We start from the raw sequence: 23281 nt of genomic DNA on the forward strand, positions 1-23281 counted from the left end.
GCCTTTTTTTTATTTTTTTTTTCACATTCATCAAGCCACCTGATAATAATTCTACAACATTCTATTCACTCCACAGTGCAATCCATCTTCACGTGTCCCATCTACCCAAACCATAAACAATGCTACTTGCTTCCTGTAACACCATGGCATGCTAAAATAATAAAGCAACCCGGTGTTATCAGTGTACCTTTTTTTCTTTTATGCTAAGTTTCAATATTTACAATATAACCCTTCTGCATTGTCATAGCTAGTCAAGGGTTAACTTTTACAGATGCTTTAAGACAGGAATCAGCACTGCATACATGAGGGAAGGTGGAGGGGGGAAGAGTGAGTTCAGTGCGTTCCTTTTTTTTTTTTTTTTTACAGACACACAGATCATGAGAACGTGAAGAATGATTTCTTATCTCCTTCTAAAGGCACATTAGGAATACGCAGCACAAAACATGTAAACAAACAAAGACTGTTGTACCGTGGGGTAACAATGGAAATACAAAAGTAAAAATATCAGCACTCCCTACACTATAAAGAGAATCAAAAAAGGTTAAACATGAGCAAAGATAAAGTAAACACACACAGAAGAAAGTTAGCCTTGCGATCTTTTTAGATCACTTAACTAAACAGCGCTTAAATAGTCGGGCATTCAACCTCCAACAGCGTCAGGTAATCAACCTCTGACGTTCGGTATACCTCAAATCTCATTGTTATCTGTCCGGACAGCGGGCAACGTAATTTTTTACCTTAGACAACGTCCCCAAGTGTCTCTACGAGCACTGGATCACCTAGATATTATACGATCAATATCAATGTCGGCAATTACAACACATTAAACCAGAATCAAAGAGAAAGAGAAGAAAAGACTCTTAAAAAGAATTAAGAATAATTTAGAAGAATTTAGAATAAGTTCGGAAACAGACAGTGGAATTCAGACCCTAGGTCCCCGCTCCTTTTTCACCAAATAACATTGAATGGGGGGTCGTAATGGTTCAGTGAGCTTCAAAGTCCAATACTCACCGAAGTTTTGTCGGGGCCTTCTGATCTGAAAACCAACGTGTTGCTTCCGGCTGCGAAGGATTAAAAATGTTAGGAATTTTCTCTTGTGATCAGTCAAAACTCCAGATGTATTGAGAAGCAGACAATTTATTTCTGATGTGGCCCACAAAAGGGAGACAAGCTTACAGGACAAGCTGCAGAAAACAGTCTCACAAAAGAATAATGTCTCCCTCCTCCTCATACCCTACAAGAATACCACCTCTATGCTTCTATTGGCTGAGGAAACATAAATAACGTTGTCATGGTACGCATTGGTACTTTATTTTGATATTCATGTTTCCTGTACATTCTTAGGCTATCATATTTAGTTAAACCTAATCATTCTACAACTTACTATAGAGTTAGTTAAGACAAAACAATACAACAAGTTAATACAATAATGTGCTCAGAAGTAAGTTTTTTAAAAATCAGTCTCAGGAATATTGTTTTTCTAATAGTCACACAATAAACATTTAAAACTTTTCTAACACCGTCATCTGGAGATAATTCTGAAAATCATTGGAATTATTCTCCTGGAGCTCCCGCAGCAAAGGCATATGACAAAATTGGTTACGATTAATAAGGCCACCAATTTTTGGTCCAATAAATCCTCCTCTGTCCTGTTCCTGGACTGGACTTGGGTCAAAGCAATAACTTCAAGGCAAATAATAAATAACACGTCATCTTCCATTTCTGCAAAATGCCTGGTTGATGAATGGCCAAAACGAACTGAAAAGCAGGAAATGAAAAGCGCAAACTGAAAAGGGCTAAATGAAAAGCGTGAAATGAAAAGTGTGAATGAACACTCACCAAACTTCTGCTTACACAACATTAGCAGAACAAGCCCAAAGGGTGGCGCTAAAGAGCTTAAAAACCACGTAGTACGTCACTATGTTCATGTTTGTTGGCCAACAATTGCTTGCCATTTGTATGCAAGACAAAATTCAGGCACACGCCTTCGGACAAAAGTCAGAAGTATTGTCCGCGGAAAATCTGATCTTGTGTACGAGGCTTAAGTTTACACATATGGCTGTTACTATCACACCTCTGAAAAGTGATCCTTAGTAGGATTGCTTTTCATCAGTGTTTTATAGGCAGTGAGGAGGCAATATGTCACCCTCTCGTTGCCTCTTTAACCCCATAAATGGTCCATCATGGCAACTACATGCACTGTCTACTGTGAATGGTTTTTTTTAGGTGGGCGATCATGCCTGCCAAATGTGACAGGGGGTATAGTTCTTGTGGCAGCATGTGTACATCCCTGTCTTCTGCCTTTGCTGCTTAAGCTGGAGTGGGGGGGGGGGGGGGGGGGTTGTAAAAACACAGCTCAACTGCAAGTTTTCCAACCACAGCACTACCTGTCTGGAGTGTGTATGTTCTCAAGGACATGCTGGTGGGTTAATTGGCTCATGTCTAAATTGGCCCTAGTATGTGTATGTATAAATGCGAGCTAGGGACCTTAGATTGTAAACTCCTTGAGGGCAGGGACAGATGTGAATGTTTAATATATATGTAAAGCGCTGCATAAATAGATGGTGCTGAATACAGTAAGTAGCTGTTATAAATAAAAAAAATACACTTTTCTCAGAACTTTGCAAACTGTTGCACTTGGCTCCCAAGGAACACAAGTGCCCAGTTCAGAAATACAGTGCAAACCTATCATAGAGACTTTGCTATATACAGTATCTCACAAAAGTGAGTACACCTCTCACGCTCTGGAAGCACCAGGTACATAAGAGTACCCTGTTTAAGTTTTTTTTAATAAAAATCTAAATGATATAACAAGGAACAAACTGGAGTTTGTTCCTTGGTCTTTTAATGCTGGTATTTCTTTTTATTACATTCAGCTGTCAGGGGGGAACTCCCTGCTGACAGCTGATGACTCATTGGTTGTTATGGACATGGCTCCTGCTCCCTAGCAACTATGACAATTAATGGTTGATAAGGATGCCAGTGGCCTCACGCTCCTTAAGAACATGACATTTACTACTGTTAATAAATACACCGGCTACCGCCAGGCATTTTAGTACCGCATGTTTTCACTACTAAAATACTGCATGACTTCATAAAAAACTCAAGCAATATTTTAGTAGCATTTTTTAGTGAATGCAAAAAACTATTTGAAAAACGTTATGAGATATTTTACAGAAGATTTTAAAGAAGAAAATATCTCTTTTTGAATGGAGCCCGCTGTGTCTTCAATATTATTATTATTATTATACAGAATTTAAACAGCTCCAACAGTTTACACAGCGCTTTACAAAGTACAATTACAATACAGTATAATACAGAAGGATTAGGAGAGCCCTGCTCATGGAGCTTACAATCAAAAGGGAGGGGGAAGTGATACAAAAGGTAATAGCTGCAGGGAATGATTTGATGGAGGTGACTTTGGTACAGTTCTCAGGTGGAGCTGGGGTAGGCTTCTTTGAATTAGTGAGTTTTCAGGTGGACAGGGTAGGGACTGACCGGACATACTGGGACAGGAAGTTCCAGAGGATGGGAGAGGCTCCGGAGAAGTCCTGCAGGGGAGCATGGGACAAAGTAACAAGGGAGCTAAAGAGCAGGAGGTATTGGGAGGAGTGGAGAGGACAATTTTGGTGATATCTGCAGATGACATTGGTGATGTAAGCTGGGATGATGCTGTGGATGGCCTTATATGGTGTGGTTAGTATTTTGAATTTTATACAGTGGGGTAAAGGAAGCCAAAGAAGGGAATGGCAGAGAGCAGCAGCAGCGGCAAGATTGGTTACTTGCCCGTTTTCAAAATTGTAGCTAATTTCTTTTAAGTTTTAAAAATATCAAATTTACCTAGTAAATATGTGTAAATTATTTTGGAGTGTAAAATATCACCAAACACAATGGAATTGATCTACTAATGAAATAGATTGTTTACTTTGCAAGTGAAGCTGCACTTTCCAAAGGAATTTCCCCAGAACTTAACCAATAAAGTAAATATCTGCTAACTTTCTACTCCCAATCATGTGCAAACAAAAATGCTGTTTTTTTTTTCCGATTGCGTATTGTTTGCAAAGTGAAATTTCACCACATTCACTATGCTCCTGGGCAAATACCCTTGCCAAATGAATAGCTTTTTTGTATTTAGTAAATCAACCCCATCCAGTTCAATTAAAGAGATTAAAAGGTAATTCCACACAGCTTTCAAAATTCAATGCAGGTTGGAGAGTAATGAAAACCACAACAGGTTGGTACTATGTTCAGTATTTCATAGCTCCTGTGGACCAGGCGTAGGCAAACTTAAAGAGGTGGAAATCTACCTAAACAACATGGGAGAAGTCAAGGATCAGCGGGCACAGTGTTGCCCAGTTTTGCCTACTCACATCTGATTTAAACCTCCAATTTTTATACTACCGTGCCACAATCACGTGCATTGCACGTCATTCATGAGTTTAAAGTGGTGAGGAGGCTATATGTTGAATACACTCAGATTGTTTTTCAGGGGAGCAGCATGGCCTCCTGCACTTGAGCCCTTGGCAATAGCACCCTAAGTGCTCGTTCACGCGTAAATTAGGTTGAGTTGCAGTTGGGCAGCCCTCAATCCCTACCTCCTTTAGTTGCTGAGGCAGCAGCCAAAGGTGTACACATGCCACAGCAGATATTAAGCCCCCTGTTGCTTTTGCTGTACTGCATAAGGGCATTTGCAGAGTGGCCTCATTCACTTGGGTGTACACCCTTTGCCACTGTCTTAACCAAACTGCAAATGTAAATGAACCCTTACTGTTCTGAGCCCCCTTTAAGGCTGCATTCACACTGATGTGATGTGGCTAACCTGCACTGCTGTGCATCTACAGCTTTTCTAGGTTAGCCTTGCTTTACATGGACTTCTATTATATCCTGTAGGTGTGGTGTGCTTTCAGAAAGTGCACCAAACTGGCAGGATATAATAGAGGTCTATGGCTAAGTGCAGCAAACCCACAGGAAAGCTGCAGGTACACAGCGCTGCACCCATGGTGTGGGTAAACCACAGCCCATCAGTGTGAAAGCAGCCCTATTCTATTATGCCCAGTGTATTGCTTCACACTCACCTGAAGATCTCTTCTTTCCTGCTGCTGATGCCACTCTTGAGATGCCTAGCCGGGATAAGAGATGGAGTGCAGTTGACATCACTCCACATGGGACAGGAGCCAGCACTACAGTGGCATCTGCTTATGCAGGTCTTGCACCTTACTACAGCTCCAACTTTTTAAGTAGTCCCTCTGCATTGCACTCTGTTTGATGCTCTGGGATGGCGGGTCTTCAAGCCCAGACCGTGATCTACCAGTCACCTGACTACGATCTACTGGTTGCTCCATTTCATTAACAGATTTTTTCACTGGAATAGTTGAGCAAAGCCTGAGTTCTATAGTATTGTACGGTATTAGAACAAGCATAGGTTGGAAAATCTTTATTTTAGAAACAACAAGGTAAATGAGAATATGGAGTTGTTTAGCACAGTCATTTGTCATACCGCCCAATTTTTCAAGACGAGAACGAGGGACACCTATTAGCAAAAGTATGTAAGCATAGGACACACCCCCTGTCACGCTCACTTAAAGGAGAATTATACAAAAAATGTTAAACCCACAAGTTTTATTTTATTTTACTACTAATATTCCTTTATATTGGCCTTTGAAATTTACAGATACAGCAATTTAGAAACTTGATAAAAGGTTTAGTGTTAAGAAACACTTTTTGAAAGATAAAAAAAAGTGCATTTTCTATACAACTATATAGATCAGACCAAAATGAGGGACAAATGAGGGGGAAAGAGAGACAGAGGGACTTTGTTCCAAATCAGGGACAGTCCCTCGAAATCAGGGACAGTTGGGAGCTATGAGTTAGGTTGACGGTTTGTTTATCAGGCATTTGAAATAATCAGAAAACACTATAAAAAATACTGTAATGAATATTAATATAAATGGAAAAGACATTGTATAGATAGTATATACTATTTGTACATTAGAACAATAAAATATGTTTTTAGGGAAATGTCTATGGAATGCATAAATCTCTATCTCTTTTTTGTGCTTGTTTGCTTGGCTTCTTATGAATTGGCCATTTTTATTATATATTCACATTCTTTAAGACTGAGCAAGCATTGAAATATTTCAAGGACTGTTCAAGCGAACAGTACATATTTATCCACTACTCTTTCAATTGGCAGATTGCAATGTCCAGTGGGAATATAATTAATTTATACATTTTTTTTTTGTATTTTATATTATAAAATTAACTTTATAAAAATAATACCTTTCCTATCTAGTCCTAGTACCATAACTATTTAAGAGGAAATACAAATGTTTTAAACAAATTGTAAATCTGCTCAACCTGATAGAACGTCAGTGCTGGATTAATTTGCACATTTTTGTTGAAACTTTTTTCGTTGAATATTTTTCTAACTTGTGTTTACTTAAAGGACATTTTTAGAGGCTTTGTATATTTTTATTTATTTGTTAATGTCAGGGCTAAAAAAAAAAAGTAATACATATAATATTTTGCCTATTATTAATATTTAGTCTTCTATCCAGTCAGCAGGGGGAGCTCTAGTCTCTTTGTTGCACGTGAAGCATTGTATCACTCCCAGCTATGGTAATAGAAGTCAGTCACTTAGAGAACTCAATGAGTCATCACAGCAGTAAAACATTCCTTATCAGAAGGCCTAATCTGAGATTTTAGTGAAACAGAGCTATAGTGCATTACATGTTTATCAGAAAAAAAAAAAAAAAAAAAAATTATATATATATATAGCGGATCTTGTCCGAAACTGTTGCATACACACGGTCGGACTAAGTTGTCGAAAAATCCGATCATTCAGAACGTGATGACGTAATTTCATTACGATGGGACTATGTTCAGGCTAGTAGCCAATAGCTTTTATGTAGGAATTTGATCTGAGCATGCGTGGGTGGCCCTTGGTCCGATCAAAATTCTCTACACATGATCGGAGTATGTCCGATCGAACCAGTTGGTCGGGAAATATTTCCAACATGTTGGAAAATTGGGTCCGACGGATATTCTGACAGAATCAGTCTGATGCATACCACACACAGTCGGATTATCCGACGACACGGTCCGATAGGACACATTCCGACGGATTCTCCGACCGTGTGTACAAGGGCTTATACTTACCTGAGCCCAAACTCGATCCAGCGTTGTGCCCAACAGCAGCAGCTCTCTCTGCTTGCTCTCTCCTCACTGGAAATCGAAGCAGCAGCGGTAGTCATTGGCCTCTGCGACTGTCAATCACATCAGTGAGGAGAGAGGGGAGGCAGGGCCTCACTGGGTGTTAATGGAAGCAAGTCTACACGAATGCCCCAATAGCAAGCTGCATGTCATTCAGAAGGGGGGGGGGGGGAACCAGGAGTGCCCAAAAGAGCACCTCCAAAGGTGAGCTTGGGGCTGCTCTGTGCAAAACCATTGCACAGAGCAGGTAAGTATAATACATTTATTATTTAAAACATTAACATGTATTTTAGAATCACTGTACTCTGCCCCTCCAATGCTCACTAGAGTGCCAGGCTGTAGAGATGGCAGAAGCAGCTGGCACAGGATCTCAGCGGTGCACTGAGAGGCTGAGCCAGCTGCCGGAGTCCTCTCAGAGTCTGGCGTAGCTCTGTGACTTCAGCCCACAGCAGGCTTTAGCTCACTTTTGGCTGAGCCACAGGAGTCACAAGTAAATGCACTTCTGTGACCCACATGACAAGTATGATCAAACAAGCTTTGGTCATGCTCTTTTAACTTTGAACCAGTTTGATAAACAGCAAGTTACAGTTACTCCCTGTCTAATCAGTCAGCCGATTACTTATACTGTTAAATCTCTACAATGTGTACTGAATCATTTCTTGAATAGTAATGTAGACATTTGTCTGTTACCCCTTTGATCTCATTCACATGGACACCGATGCTTGTATACCATGAATGGGATATTTTTTTCTTCAGTGTTTCTAGACTCCAGGGAGTTGATTCACTAGAGGCAAATCCACTTTGCACTACAAGTGCACTTAGAAGTGCAGTCGCTGTAGATCTGAGGGGAAGATCGAAATAAGGGGAAGCTCTGCTCATTTCTAGAGTCCAATCATGTACAAGCAAAAATTCTTGTAGTGCAAAGTGGATTTGCCTTTAGTATTGACTGCAGCCCATTCAAGTCTATTTAGATACAATGGCTGCACAGACACAGCCACTCCTAATGTGATAGGCGTGCTGGTGAGTGTCCCGAACACAAACAGTGTGTATTTGGGGCCAATTGTCTGCACGTGCATGCTTGTCACATTAGAACAAATGGCTGTGTCCATGTAGCGGCTGTTTCCAATAGACTTGAATGGGCTGCCCGCACACAGCACCTGCATCCTAGAGACTCTCAAAAGACAGTCTATTCAGCACCTGTGTGAATGAGGTCTTAAAGTAATTGTAAACGATCACCTTGTACAACAGGCCATTCAGTTTAAAATAGAAACGATAGGCAAAACATTTTTGAATAGATATTTAAAAAAATCATAAATACCTTTTTTCCCTTTTTTATAAGTGATCACATTCCCTCTGTTCTCAGCTGCATAAGAGCTGGGGATGGGGAAGAAGAATCAGCAGCACATGGAGCTTCCCAGTGACAGGTTGTGCTGGGTGGTGGTGTCAAGACAAGTCTGCTCATTGGAAGAGAGCACACTGAGTTCCCAACATAGCTAGAGAACTGACCACAGTGTGCTCTCCTGCATAGTATGGTCAGCTTTCAATAGGAAAGCAGAGGGACGGGTAGCGAAACCGGGAATTTCACACAAAGGAAGCAATACAAAGAGAACAGGATACTTTTTCATATGAGGAATATGAAACGTCGGGGTAACAAACCCTTTAAACAGTGGCAACAAAGTCCAAGCCTGAATGTGCTATCTTTCAAGGCCATTTTCAAAGCAGGATAAATGTATGTATCGATAATTTGATTTTTAGTTCGATTTTTCCTTCCTTATTCCTGTTCAATTTTATTCCATAATTCCTTAAAAAGATTAAAATACTAAAGACTATTTTAAAGGTTGCTGCTTCTCTTTGAGTGTGTATAGAATGTATTTTTAAACTCGACCACAATAGCAACTTCACTGTACCATAACTGCAGCTGCTAAATGATGTTGTCTGTTGCAGCTCTTTCGGTGGTGGATCTAAATATGGTCATTGCGAGTTCTATGCATTCATCTTCTCAGTCCACCTTTATAAAATGGATCAGTTAGCATGATGTTATACTTCAAATAGGCCTAAATTGGAGGAGCTGCCATGTAGAGCAATGTCTGTAGATAGCAAGCATCACCAAAAAGACAGTTGACTTTCCTTTGGTACATTACCTTAACACTTTTCATTGATGTAATATATGTACTGTTTAGTGGTTAGGTTACTCAAGGTGTATTGGGGAAAGATAATGGTGGCTGTAGCCAGATCGCGATTAAAGGAGACGTACAGCCAAATCTTGTTTGTCTGTACTTCTTCTGTGAATCACAAGAGTGCTATTCGTTCTCCACTCTTATGAGCCGTTTTCAGAAGACAGACCATTTTTCACCTGAAGCCCACTGTCAACTGATGTCACAAAGCCAGTTCAAGTTTGGGCAAGATCGCAACAATGGAATCTGGATCCGCCCACATGCCTGGATCGGCACCTGGCTCAGCCTCTCACCGAGCGCCTGAGAGCCTGAGCTTGCAGTTCCTGCCCCCTCCACAGGCCCAGCACTCCAGTGAGCGAGGAGGGGCAAGAGCAGAGAGCTGCTGACTGACAGTAACCAGCTCTCTGCTCACAAAGCGCTGAGAACCGAGCAATTGGTGGTGTTTGTTCACTCGGTTCTCAGTAGAGATAGTTGCATCATCGGACCACAATGCTGCATCCACCTAGGTAAGTATGATTCAGAAAGACAAACTTAACCCCATACTTCTCTTTTAAAAGAGGAAGCACTTTAATGGACAGGGCCACCCATAGAGCAAATTTTAATGGACTCAGCAACAATTACCTGAAATTTGATTCATGTATGGCTAGCTTTAGTCCTTATACTCACAAAATGCTCCTTAAAGCATTTCTCCACCATATTTGAAAAAATGTCAGCATCTTCAAATTCTGTAGCTGCTGACTTTTAACAAAAGGACACTAAACTGTCCAGCAGTCGCACGCCTTCCTCACCCAGGCCGGTTCTTCACCTGTCATTGGGTCCCTGGCGCCAGCATGTTTACTGTGGGAAGCCTGTTGTGATTCCTTGTGGCACAAGATGCACTTCTCTTTTTAAATGATCCCCAGCCCTCTGGGACCTTTGATATGTCCCAGAAGGTTGTGGGCAGGTGTGGTAGGAGAACTTCTGGTGGATAACCGCAGTGATCTGACCAGAAGTTTGAGCGGATACCTGGCATTCCCCTTTAGGCTTTAATTACTATTCCACAATTACAATTCTACTCACACTTAAACCTCAGGATAAAATGAATCCATTGTATATGGTATGTTTTTGCACACAGAATATAGTCAAAGATCTAATACTTTGCCTGAGCCCACCAGTTGTTAGAGATATAAAAATGGCATAGCATCCAGCAGCTGCTGAAAAAAATGCTATGGTCAAGGATATGTAATATAAAGCATAGTGTATAAAGTGCAGGAGCCAGGAATATAATATACATGCATCCTTGGCTCTAAATGTGCTGAATACATAATTAGTAAGAGATGTGTCAACTTGCCCACTCTAATGTAAGCTTTCGTGATTTTTTAATAACAATTCAACGCACAACTCTTAAGCTGCAAACTTAACCTGGTTAACTATAGTGGTATAGTGGTTGTAAACGCTTTTGTGTGACTTCTACCTATTAGCCCTTGTACACACGGTCGGAGATTCCGTCGGAATGTGTCCTATCGGACTGTTTTGTCGGATAGTCCGACTGTGTGTGGTATGCATCGGACTGTTTCCGTCGGAATATTCGTCGGACCAAATTTTCTAACTTGCTGGAAATATTTTCCGACAACATGCTCCGATCAGATATACTCCGATCATGTGTAGCCTACTCCGACAGACAAAGTGTCACGCATGCTCAGATCAAATTCCTAGACCAAAGCTATTGGCTACTAGCCTGAACGTAGTCCCGTCGTAATGAAATAACGTCATCACGTTATGTACAATCGGATTTTCCGACAACTTTGTCCGACCGTGTGTATGCAACAGTTTCGGACAAAATCCGTCTGACAAAATCCAACGGATTTGGTTGTCAGAATGTCCGACCATGTGTACAAGGGCTAAGTAAGCCTAGAATAAGGCTTACCTATAGGTAGTGGCAATATCTCCTAAACATGCACAGTTTAGGTGATATTTCACTTGTAGTGCACCAATGTCATCACTGACCTCCATGCCGTTTCTTCCCCAGCGTGTGCTGTGACTGACGGCTCCCATGTGCATGCATGGGAGTGACATCATGCAGCTCCAGCCAATCACAGAGCCGCAGTCCGTGGCCCTGAAAGGAAGAGGGCGAAAATGGACAGGGCCTGCATGGAGAACAGCGCGGGCTTCATTTTCAGTTAAGTGTCACATCATGGGCTAGTATGCAATGCATACTAGCCCATTATGCTTTTAATTTGCAGGGTTTGCATGGAGCAAAAGAGGAAGTAAAACCCATAAGGGTTTACTTCCTCTTTAACTTCCCTGGCGGTGATCCCGAGTCTGGCTCGGGCTGGGATTTCAGTACCATAAGCGGTAACCCCGAGCCAGACTCGGGATCGCATCGCTGGATACAGGGAGGACACAGGGAGAAGTTACTTACCTTGTCCGCTGGATCCAGCGATGTCCTCCGCGCTGTGTGATCGAGCTGTCCTCCGCTCCATTCACACAGTGCCCGAGTGCTGCCGAGCTCCGTTCCCTGCGACGTTACGACGCACGGGAGCGGAGATCAGCGTCAAATTCAAAAAAGTAAAAACACACAAAACACACACAGTACTGTAATCTTACAGGTTACAGTACTGTATAAAAAAAATTACACACCCCCTTTGTCCCTAGTGGTCTGTCCAGTGCCCTGCATGCACTTTTATATTATAAATACTGTTTTTTTCTGCCTAGAATTTGGAGATTGTCCATAGCAACCAGAAAGTGTCCCTTTATGTCAAAAGTGATTTTAGACCAACTAGAAAACAGCGATAATAAATTATAATCACTTGCAGAATTGAGCGATAGCGATTTGTGGGGAAATTCGTCATCAAACACTAAATCTAATGACAGCGACAATTCTACAAATTAGCAAATTTCAGTGTTTTTGGATTTGATTACATTATTGAATAATTTTTATTATTATTTATTATCATTATTTATTATATTATAAACTGTATCATACCCGAGATGTCTACTAGACTCTGGTTTGAACAGATTTAAGAGAGTTATTCCTAAGAATTGCAGGCCTACAATATAAAACGCCAAACTTCCTTGCAAAATAATTGTACCGCTTTCAGCACCTAAAATCAGAACTAATCATACCGCCAGGGAGGTTAATGAATAGAACAGACATGTTGTGTGACAGTGGACAGAAATCTATAGAGAGTGTATAGAGAGCAGGGGTCAGGAATTTACCATATAGGACATAGTGTATATAGTATAGTGCAGCAATCAGGACATTGTAGACCCAGATGGTTCTGAATGGTTCTGGCTACATGCAGCCTTGGCTCAAAATATTGTTAACACATTTCTTACCAACTGTGTATTCAGCTTTATGGTCAATACACAATTAGTAGTAAATGTGTTACCTTGCCCATCAGTTATAATATAACACAAAAGGTAAGCTTTTGTGATTTTACAAAAAACTGTTCAATGCAGAACTAATAAGGTGCATACTACTTAATCATATCAATGAATAGAACAGACACGTTGCGTGACAAAACCTACAGTTTTAATCACTCATACATTTATTCAATAACTGAAAGTTCAACCAAAGTACAGTAGGAGAAAAAAAAAACATGAAAAAGAAGTAGTTATGATTGTCATTAACAGAATTTAAGGCTATCTTGTATTTGCCCACAAATATATTGTAATTGATATGTTTCACTAAACAGTTTTGATTATTGTATGACTCATTCACAAGTATAATGCTATCAAAATTACACATTGCAGACGCCAGAAAAATAGGTTTAAAGAACGTGGCGTCTAGAAGCAAAAAATCTATACAAAGACAACTGCACGTATTTTTTAGAAAACAACAGGCAAAAAAAATAATAAAAAAAAAAAAAATCGGGTCAATTCAATAACATTTATCGCAATGCGATAACACGGTCACGTGACTCATTTGCATCATTTATTGCACGGGGTAAAAAAGTCAAATTCACAAAAAAAAAAAAAGTAAAAAAAAAAAAAAAAAAAAACAACGAGTATGCGGTATTTACCATCAAATTAAAAATGTGCTGGTAAATAATCGCCAAAAAAACATGTGATTAGCTCTTAAGTCCAATTCACAAATGGAACAGAGGGTAAAAAAAACATGTAATATTTATCACCAGGGTTTTGCTGACATTATCACATGCAGCTTGTCACTAAGGAGTGGGCCGGGAAGCTGACCGCCATGTCCTTAACAATGGAAGACTCATCATATCATACTAAATGTAAAGAAAATATTTTTTTTTTGTCTTAAAAAAAAAAACTAGCATGTGGTCCCCCCCATTGCATACCAGGTCCCTTGGGTCTAGTATGAATTTTAAGGGAAACCCCATGCCAATAAAAAAAAAAATTAAAAATGGCACGGGGTCCCCCCAAATCCATACCAAACCCTTATCCGAGCATGCAGCCCGACAGGTCAGGAAAGGGAGGGGACGAGCGAGTGTCCCCCCCCATCTGAACCATACCAGGTGCCCTCAACATGGGGGTTGCTTTAGGGCGGGGGGGGGCTCAAAAGCACCTTGGGGTCGATTCACTAAGAGATAAATGCCGCATGAATTGATGAGTTAAAATAACGCATGTGGTATTTATCTCATAAGTAGTCAATTCACTAAAAAGACATGCGTTATTTACCAAATGTGTTAAATATTAAAATGTTGCGTTATTTTTGCAGATTTTCCAATTTTTTTCTTTTGCAGGCTAACGCTGCACCAGAGGGCACACAACAATATTGTGAAATTATGAAAACATTCTAGGGTGATTCATTCACAATACAGTCTTCCTGATGAAATGTAACAATGTATTTTCATTCCTGAGCTCAGAGGAGAACATTTTCACACAGATACATTGTATACTTTTCATTTCCTGGCCAGTGCAGAGTTCCTCTGTTATTTTGTATATTATAAAAAAAAAAAAAAAAATTGAGGTGATAAATAACGAGTGCGTGTGTTTTTTAGTGAATTGACTTTAATGATTTATCTCATTTTTTGCTGTATTTATCTCACCATTTTAATAAAGGTGGGGTATTTATCTCACATTGAATATTTTACTTTGATGAATTGACCCCATAGTCCCAAAATTTCTACATTTCTACAAGTGTACCACTATAAAATTAATGTTTTGCTGGCATTTTTTGTGTTACCTGTGGGATATCAAGTGGGATGTGCTCCCTGGGCCCAACACCTGGAAGATTTAAGACCAGAGGAACATACCCATAAGGCTTGGAGCGACACTGCTTGTTTTATTCTACAATAAATTATATATTTATTGTACTATTTATTTTTAAATAAAACATGCTCTGCTGATATTAGCCTTAATAAACCTGTAAAGATATTAGACAGCTAAAAAAACAAACAAAAAAGAAATCTAAAAAAACACAGTAGAGCGCAACAGACCTCCAGTTTAAAGTTATAAAAATGGAAAATTGTATCAAATACTTACCGTAATTTTCCTTTCCTGACACCAATACATGGCAGCATACTTTTGATATAGCTCTGCTCCTATATCCACCCACAGGACCTGTTCAGCTCTATAACTATAGCTACCTCCCCCATTCTCCATATAAAGCAAAAAGATCAGAGGGAAGGTTCATATGCTGCCATGTATTAGCATCAGGAAAGGAAAATTACGGTAAGTAGTTGATACAATTTTCCATTTTCCTGATGCCAACATGGCAGCATACATATAATACTGTACATAATGAGCTTTTGACAGGGAGGGTTTAATGCTGCAAACTTAGTCTTTGACAATAGACATAGGAGCTTGGATAGTTTTACTCCCAAACTCTACTGTAGTAAGAGCTGCTGGATCCATCCTGTAATGTTTTAAAAATGTATGATGTAATGATCAGCTAGCTGCTTTGCAGACTATCTCCAGAGACACTCCTGCCCTAGAAGAATACATTGCCCTGATTGAGTGAGCTCTAACCACCTCCGGAGGGTCCTTCCCGACTGCTCTATATGCCCGGTGAATAGTTTTTACTATCCAGGCTGAGATAGTTCCTGGCCTGAAGCCTCTTTCCCCTTAAATTTTCGGGTGGTATGATAAAAAGCCTGCCTGAACATCTGATTCCAGAAGTAGCCTGGAAATAGTCTTTGAGGACTTTTGAATGTCCAACTCACGCAAATTAGCATCTGATTCTGCTGGGAAGGCTTGAAGCACTCATTCACTGGAGAGGTGAAATATTGATGACAAAGTGATCCAATGGTCTCAGAACAACCCTGACTGGGAAGAACATGGTATAAGGTTTGGCTGCCCCCCAATGCTTGGAGCTCCGACACCCTTCCCTCTGAAGTTATGGCTATTAGGAATGCCGTTTTTAAGGCGATATCTCATAGTGAACAGTCTGCCGTTGGAGCACAAGGAGGGGTTACTAGAAAATTGAGGACTTCTACCAAGTCCCATTGAGGAAACCTATTTCTCTTAGGAGGGCATAGTCTAAGTATTGCTCTCATAAAGTGCTCCACCAGCAGGTTTGCTGCCCATTTCTTTTGGCTAAAAGCTGAGATGGCTGAAATTTGCACCTTAAGCAAACTTACGCTGAGCCCTAAATCCAATCTGGATTGCAGAAAAGACAGGATTTTAGATACATTTGGGTCACACTGACGTCCACTTGCAAAGCTTGTGCACCTATTCCATATTCTGGAGTATATGGCATTGGTTGACCCCTTTCTGGAACTCTGTAAAGTTCTAATAACCTCTGGAGAACATTCTAACTCTTGTAACCCCTGCCTTTCAATTTCCAGCCACTAAGGTCAGTCATGATGGTTGCAGATGTAGGTTATCTCAGGAGATGAGCAGTCATTGGAAGAGTGATCGGTGGGCACACGCTGAGATTCAATGCCAGAGAGAATCATAGTCAGTAAGGTAATACTGTGATGACTGTCAAATTCTCTGTCAACAATCTCCTCAGGAATTTCAGGATTAAAAAAATTGTAGAGAAGGTATAGGCCAGTTGCACAACCCAATGATGGGTCAAGGCATCCGTCCCCTCCGCTAATGCATGAGGGTAGCGTGAGAGGAACTGGCTCACCTTGCAGATGGTTTATGAGGCAAAAAGATCCAGTTGCGGAGTAGGACGTGGCGACCCTGTACGTGAGGCAGGAAGGTGACCAATGCCATGAATGCTACTCGAAGTTCCAGAATTTTGGAAACTAGGCACAAATTTCCCTCTGTCCTGGATCTTGAGTTGTTCACAGGTGGCGCCCCATCTTGCTGTGCTGACATCTGTGGTAACAATGATCCATGGCTGCAGCCCAAATGGACAATGCTGTTTAGCGTTTCTTGTTTTGTTTACCACCGGAGGCTCTGGTGCATCTGGCTGGTGATCCTGAGTGGCTGGGCTCTCTTCCACTGCATCAGAAAGCCTTGTTGGAAAACTGAGTTTCCAGTGAGCCCAGGGAATCCTTGGGATAAATTAAGCCATCACCCCAAGAAGTCTAATGCACTGGGATGCTGAGATCACTGGTGCAGCCAATGCCTGTTGGAACTTCTCCCTGATTTTGGGGAGTTTCTGGAGTGGCAAAGAAACTGTAGCCACCTGAATATTGAATTGGGCCCCTAGGTAGACCATATTCTGTGTAGGCTCCAGCTGGCTCTGGTAATGCCTGTCCGACACATATCTGAGGAACTGCTGGTATGACTGAAGGATCGGGACATGCTGGTAGGCATCCTGCAAGTCCACTGAAATCCTCCAGTCTCCCGATCCTGGTATCTGGATAAATTGATTCAGCCTCTTGAGGACATTCTGGAGGCTGTCGTTTGAACAGCCAATAATGGCCTTGCCCCACTGTGGACTGAATCTGCTGATTTTGGCAGTGGTCTTGCCAGGACTGGGCCACTTTGAACAGCCTAGCTCCAACTGACTCCTGGGCGGGCCTGGTGTTAAAAGGGGTTCTGGGTATCTGAGGGAGCTGCTGAGGCCTTAGCTCTCTGCAACCTTACAAAGGTTGACTGTGTGCCCCTCAAACCCCTTCTGGATGGGCGAAAGGCTCTGAAATCCTGGTGCCTGTTTGGTGCTCCTCTGGTTGGTTGCCCCCTCTAGCATCTGAGCCTTCAATCTTGGGGCAGAAGACCTGATTTTCCATGCCTTCCCATCAAAAGGTAGTTTACAGCAATTCTGCATTGAGGATGGGTTGGCAGCCCAGGGTTTTAGCCACAATGCTCTTTTGGCTGTGACTGAGCTGAGCATGGCTCTGGAGGATCATCAAATGAGGTTTATAGCTGCCTCACCTACAAAGTCCACTGAGAGTTTTATCTCTTCAAGAGCCTTGATGATTTTTTCTTTTTGGCGGCTGGTTTTGGATCGCATACTCCAAGTTCTGCGCCCACACTCTCATAGCACTTGCTACTGTTGGTAAAGCCACAGCAGACTTACAGGAACCACCTGCCATGAGGTAGGACTTTAAGTCCATGGCAATGTGTCTATCAAGGATAGTGATGGCCGAACGGTTCGCCCGGCGGTCGTTTCGCGGCGAATTTCCGACTTTCGCCGTCCGCGGGTTCGAACGCCTTTTTCCGTCGTTCGCCCCGGCGGACTTACGTGTTTAATGTATACAAGAACTTTAACCTTTCGTGACACGTTTATCATGTGTTACAGGACAACCAATTGAGACATGACAGCTCATGGACACTTGGACATTCCCCCTAACCTATAAATACACCCGATCCGGTGGCCATTTTACATTCTTTCTTCTGTCACTGTAGGGAAAGGATCCTGTGTGGAGTAGGGACAGAGAAAACGCTAGCTATTTGGTACACAAAAGTTCTTTTCAGGACTGGTATAGGTGTTAGGTCAGCAGCCTGAGTTTCTTTTGTCAGTTTAGATAAAGGGACAGAGCGCTGTATGCTGCTATTTTAGGGACAGCTCAGCCAGATTAGTCTTTCTTCATCATCATCATCATCATCATCATTAGCTGTTACTATCAGGTCCACAAAAGAGCTGTTCCAGCTAATCGTTCCAGCCTACTCTTTTTTGCCAATTTGTATAGGGACAGGCAGGAAGCAGTGTGTCAGGCAGTGAGGATAATTTTAAAGACTTGCTGTTACTATTAGTTCCACAAAGGTTCTTTTCAGGACTGGTATCAGTGGTACGGTAATAGGCTTGTACACGTATAATATTCTTTCTTCCAAATATAGAAAGAATATTATACTTGACTGCTGCCCTTCTGCTGCAGTCTGCTAATCATTCACAACTCACTTGTTCCACAAAAGTTCTTATAAGGACTGGTAACTTGGTCTGTCTAGGGTGCTACGGTACATAGGCTTGGGTGCGGTACAGTCTGCTGTTCTGTAAGGACCGCTATCGGTCCACAATAGATAGGGTTGCCGTGCACTACTGCTGACCGCTGCCCTATACTGCAGCAGTCCTTCAGCGGTATAGGGACTGACGCACAGTCTGCTAAACACTAATACACAACCTGCTTGGTCCACAAAAGTTCTTATAAGGACTGGTAACTTGGTATAGGGTGCTACGGTACATAGGCCTGAGTGCGTTACAGTCTGCTGTTCTGTAAGGACCGCTATCGGTCCACAATACATAGGGTTGACGTGCACTACTGCTGACCGCTGCCCTATACTGCAGCAGTCCTTCAGCGGTATAGGGACTGACGCACAGTCTGCTAAACACTAACACACAACCTGCTTGGTCCACAAAAGTTCTTATAAGGACTGGTAACTTGGTATAGGGTGCTACGGTACATAGGCCTGAGTGCGTTACAGTCTGCTGTTCTGTAAGGACCGCTATCGGTCCACAATACATAGGGTTGCCGTGCACTACTGCTGACCGCTGCCCTATACTGCAGCAGTCCTTCATTGGTATAGGGACTGACGTACAGTCTGCTAATCACTAACACACAACCTGCTTGGTCCACAAAAGTTCTTATAAGGACTGGTAACTTGGTATAGGGTGCTACGGTACATAGGCCTGAGTGCGTTACAGTCTGCTGTTCTGTAAGGACCGCTATCGGTCCACAATACATAGGGTTGCCGTGCACTACTGCTGACCGCTGCCCTATACTGCAGCAGTCCTTCATTGGTATAGGGACTGACGTACAGTCTGCTAATCACTAACACACAACCTGCTTGGTCCACAAAAGTTCTTATAAGGACTGGTAACTTGGTATAGGGTGCTACGGTACATAGGCCTGAGTGCGTTACAGTCTGCTGTTCTGTAAGGACCGCTATCGGTCCACAATACATAGGGTTGCCGTGCACTACTGCTGACCGCTGCCCTATACTGCAGCAGTCCTTCATTGGTATAGGGACTGACGTACAGTCTGCTAATCACTAACACACAACCTGCTTGGTCCACAAAAGTTTTTATAAGGACTGGTAACTTGGTATAGGGTGCTACGGTACATAGGCCTGAGTGCAGTACAGTCTGCTGTTCTGTAAGGACCGCTATCGGTCCACAATACATAGGGTTGACGTGCACTACTGCTGACCGCTGCCCTATACTGCAGCAGTCCTTCATTGGTATAGGGACTGACGTACAGTCTGCTAATCACTAACACACAACCTGCTTGGTCCACAAAAGTTTTTATAAGGACTGGTAACTTGGTATAGGGTGCTACGGTACATAGGCCTGAGTGCAGTACAGTCTGCTGTTCTGTAAGGACCGCTATCGGTCCACAATACATAGGGTTGACGTGCACTACTGCTGACCGCTGCCCTATACTGCAGCAGTCCTTCATTGGTATAGGGACTGACGTACAGTCTGCTAATCACTAACACACAACCTGCTTGGTCCACAAAAGTTTTTATAAGGACTGGTAACTTGGTATAGGGTGCTACGGTACATAGGCCTGAGTGCAGTACAGTCTGCTGTTCTGTAAGGACCGCTATCGGTCCACAATACATAGGGTTGACGTGCACTACTGCTGACCGCTGCCCTATACTGCAGCAGTCCTTCATTGGTATAGGGACTGACGTACAGTCTGCTAATCACTAACACACAACCTGCTTGGTCCACAAAAGTTCTTATAAGGACTGGTAACTTGGTATAGGGTGCTACGGTACATAGGCCTGAGTGCAGTACAGTCTGCTGTTCTGTAAGGACCGCTATCGGTCCACAATACATAGGGTTGACGTGCACTACTGCTGACCGCTGCCCTATACTGCAGCAGTCCTTCAGCGGTATAGGGACTAAGAGTTTTGTCACAGGGTGATTTAAAAAATGACAGGCAGAGGAAGAGGCAGGCCCTTCCGCAGGGGTGGTAGGGGTAGGGCAGGAGCAACAGCCTTGAGCCAAAGTGGGAAGTTGCAGAAGGTGCGTTCAATTACTTTAAAGGACGCACCAGACTTGGTTGAGTGGCTCACTCAGCCTTATTCTTCTGCACCCTCCTCATCCTCTCGATCTGCACCCTCTTCTTCACTCTCTGCTATGTGCACCCCCAAAGACACTACCACCAACAACACCACCACCACCACATACCTTCCGCTTGAGTGCAAATGGGGGCCTTCATGCTCCAGTGTTTTAATAGGGACCCCCGTATAAAAAGCATGAGGGTCAAGGACCAGTACTGGGTGGCAACGTACTTAGATCCCCGGTACAAACACAAAATGGCGGAAATGTTACCGCCGTCGCAGAGGGCTGTCAGAATGCAGCACTTCCAGGCCTTGCTTCGAGAAATGCTGCATTCTGCTTTTGCGTGCGCTGGCAGAGGAGCAATTCCCACTCCCAGAGAAGGATTTGCGGGTACCAATCCAACAGCGCCTGCAAGAAGAGGCCGGTTTGAAGATGTGTTGGTGACTTCGGATATGAGGTCATTCTTTCAGCCGACCCATCGACAGGTGTCATCCGGATCCAGCATCAGGGAACGCCTAGACCGTCAGGTGTCCGACTACATTGGGTTAACGGCCGATGTGGACGCTCTGAGGAGTGATGAACCCCTAGACTACTGGGTGGGCAGGCTTGACCTCTGGCCAGAGCTTGCCCAATTTGCAATCGAACTGTTGGCTTGCCCCTCATCCAGTGTCCTGTCCGAAAGGACGTTCAGCGCAGCAGGGGGGATTGTGACCGATAAGCGTACTCGCCTAGCTCACGACAGTGTTAACTACCTCACATTTCTAAAAATGAATGAGGCATGGATCTCGGAGGAATTCAACACATGTGATCAGTAGACCATGTATATGTCTATAAACAATTTTTGGAATCAAGCACACAGACCTTCTTAATTCATTTGGCTCACTTCCCTGACCCAAAAAAGCACACCGTACTATATGCCCCTACCCTCCTCTTTGAAGAGGTTGAGCGGTGTCATATTTCTACTGGGGCTGCTTATTATGAGGGGTTCCCACCATCCCTGTGCTGTGCTGACTTCCTCCTGGGTGTTCTTATTATGAGGGGCTCCCACCATCCCTGTGCTGTGCTGACTTCCTCCTGGGGGTTCTTATTATGAGGGGCTCCCACCATCCCTGTGCTGTGCTGACTTCCTCCTGGGGGTTCTTATTATGAGGGGATCACACCATCCCTGTGCTGTGCTGACTTCCTCCTGGGGCTGCTTACGGTGCTGCTGTCAGCGCTGTATGTCACGGAGCTGCTGTCAGCGCTGTATGTCACGGAGCTGCTGTCAGCGCTGTATGTCACGGAGCTGCTGTCAGCGCTGTATGTCACGGAGCTGCTGTCAGCGCTGTATGTCACGGAGCTGCTGTCAGCGCTGTATGTCACGGAGCTGCTGTCAGCGCTGTATGTCACGGAGCTGCTGTCAGCGCTGTATGTCACGGAGCTGCTGTCAGCGCTGTATGTCACGGTGCTGCTGTCAGCGCTGTATGTCACGGAGCTGCTGTCAGCGCTGTATGTCACGGAGCTGCTGTCAGTGCTGTATGTCACGGAGCTGCTGTCAGCGCTGTATGTCACGGAGCTGCTGTCAGCGCTGTATGTCACGGAGCTGCTGTCAGCGCTGTATGTCACGGTGCTGCTGTCAGCGCTGTATGTCACGGAGCTGCTGTCAGCGCTGTATGTCACGGAGCTGCTGTCAGTGCTGTATGTCACGGAGCTGCTGTCAGCGCTGTATGTCACGGAGCTGCTGTCAGCGCTGTATGTCACGGAGCTGCTGTCAGCGCTGTATGTCACGGTGCTGCTGTCAGCGCTGTATGTCACGGAGCTGCTGTCAGCGCTGTATGTCACGGAGCTGCTGTCAGCGCTGTATGTCACGGAGCTGCTGTCAGCGCTGTATGTCACGGAGCTGCTGTCAGCGCTGTATGTCACGGAGCTGCTGTCAGCGCTGTATGTCACGGTGCTGATGTCAGTGCTCTGTATTACGGTGCTGCTGTCAGTGCTCTGTATCTCCTGCACCCTCTTGTTTGCCTACCCTGGTCCCTGACCTTCCCTCTCCTCCATTGCCTTCATTAGCTCCATAGTCCTGAATTGTCAGAACAATTTCCCAAATAAAAAAAAAATGCTTGTAGTTATCGATCCCAAATTCACCTCATACATGTATTATGCTATTGTCCAGGTGGTGGGACTGCGTGCTACCCCCTAATAATTACCCCGTGGCCGCAAATTCGACCTAAAGGTTTGCGAAATTCGCCTCCCATTGAAGTCAATGGAGCCCGCGGCGAACGGTCGTTTTCGCGAACGTTTGTGCCCGTTCGCGTTTCGCGTTCGCGAAACGTCCCGTCGGAAGTTCGTCCATCACTAATCAAGGATACCACGAAAGGAGGAAGAGTCTTCCATTGGAAGTGCCACATTCTTGGCCAGTCTGGTGACTGCCACATCCACCGTTTGTGGGTTAGATAAAGGAACTAAATCCTGCTCCGTGAGTGGATACAACTTCTGCAACCTATTGGTTGAGGAGGATTTTCTCTCCTTCTGCCATTCCTCCTAAAACAGGCCTCTTATTTCTGTCATAAGAGGAAAGGTAGCTACCTGTTTCTTTAGGTTCCTCTTACGGAACCCAAAG

At 43.4% G+C, this 23281-nt stretch overlaps 1 protein-coding gene and 1 long non-coding RNA gene across 2 annotated transcripts in view; one reads left to right on the plus strand and one right to left on the minus strand.

Annotated features, from left to right (window-relative positions):
* Positions 1-14931, minus strand: part of LOC143933858 (uncharacterized) — a 170830-nt gene extending 155899 nt beyond the window's left edge. The window contains exon 1 of the long non-coding RNA XR_013263154.1: positions 14820-14931. This is a non-coding gene — a long non-coding RNA (uncharacterized LOC143933858). The remainder of the gene's footprint in view (positions 1-14819) is intronic.
* Positions 1-23281, plus strand: part of POU2AF1 (POU class 2 homeobox associating factor 1) — a 142638-nt gene that overhangs the window by 90763 nt on the left and 28594 nt on the right. The window lies entirely within an intron of this gene.

This window comes from Lithobates pipiens, unplaced genomic scaffold (genome assembly GCF_037356315.1).
Source record: "Lithobates pipiens isolate NorthernLeopardFrog02 unplaced genomic scaffold, aLitPip1_a1.2 Scaffold_27, whole genome shotgun sequence".
NCBI classification, from domain to species: Eukaryota; Metazoa; Chordata; class Amphibia; order Anura; family Ranidae; genus Lithobates; species Lithobates pipiens.